This window comes from Odontomachus brunneus, unplaced genomic scaffold (assembly GCF_010583005.1).
Source record: "Odontomachus brunneus isolate Ranch 3 - 2012 unplaced genomic scaffold, Obru_v1 Obru_scaffold_080, whole genome shotgun sequence".
In the NCBI taxonomy this organism is placed as follows: domain Eukaryota; kingdom Metazoa; phylum Arthropoda; class Insecta; order Hymenoptera; family Formicidae; genus Odontomachus; species Odontomachus brunneus.
The window spans coordinates 924,039-925,113 of NW_022639530.1; positions in this window are offsets into that span (position 1 = coordinate 924,039).

Sequence of the window (1,075 nt, forward strand, 5' to 3'; positions counted from 1 at the left end):
TTATAGAAATATCATACTAAGAATCATTGATAATTACTTATCAATATGATAATTACTTATATTAAGAATCATTGATAATTACTTATTTTCAGTATTAAAAATACTGGATAATAAGTAATTATCAATGATTCTTAGTATGATATTTCTATAAGGGAGGCCAACCGAAAAAGTTTGAAAACACCGATTTGCAGGCATTATTGGACGAAAACTCTACTCAAACGCTCCAAGAATTGTCTGCAGCATTAAATGTTACTCCGATGGCTGTTTCCAAACGTCTACATGCAATGGGAAAAATTCAAAAGGAGGGAAAATGGGTACCACACGAATTAACCGCAAATGCCATTGCGAATCGCTTAAACATCTCTATTTCTCTGCTCGCCAGGCAGAAAAAGAAGAGTTTTTTGTGGCGCATAGTGACTGGCGATGAAAAATGGATATACTTCGATAATCCTAAACGAAGAAAATCATGGGTAGACCCTGGCCAACCATCGACATCCACACCAAAGAGAAATATTCATGGCCACAAAGCAATGCTTTGCATTTGGTGGGATATGCACGGCGTCGTTTATTATGAGCTACTCAGACCGAACGAAAGTATCACGGGGGATCGATATCAATCACAATTAAACCGTCTGAATGAAGCATTGTTGGAAAAAAGGCCAGCAGTAGCCAGCAATCGACGTAAAGTCATGCTTTTGCACGACAACGCTCGACCACACGTTGCCAAAGCCGTCAAAGAAACACTGATGCAGCTCGAGTGGGAAGTTCTCCCGCACCCAGCGTATTCACCAGACTTAGCTCCTTCGGACTATTACTTGTTCCGGTCGATGCAGTACGGCTTAGTGGATACACACTGCAGAAATTACGAGGATGTGCAAAAATGGATTGACGAATGGATTGCATCAAAAGACCAATCGTTCTATCGTCGCGGAATCTACGCGTTGCCCGAAAGATGGGAAAAATGTATAGCTAGCGAGGGAAAATACTTCGATTAATGTATTTTTTGCTTTTGATGTCGAAATAAATGAGTTTTTTAAACAAAAAAACCGCAGGAACTAAGTTTACCACCTAATAT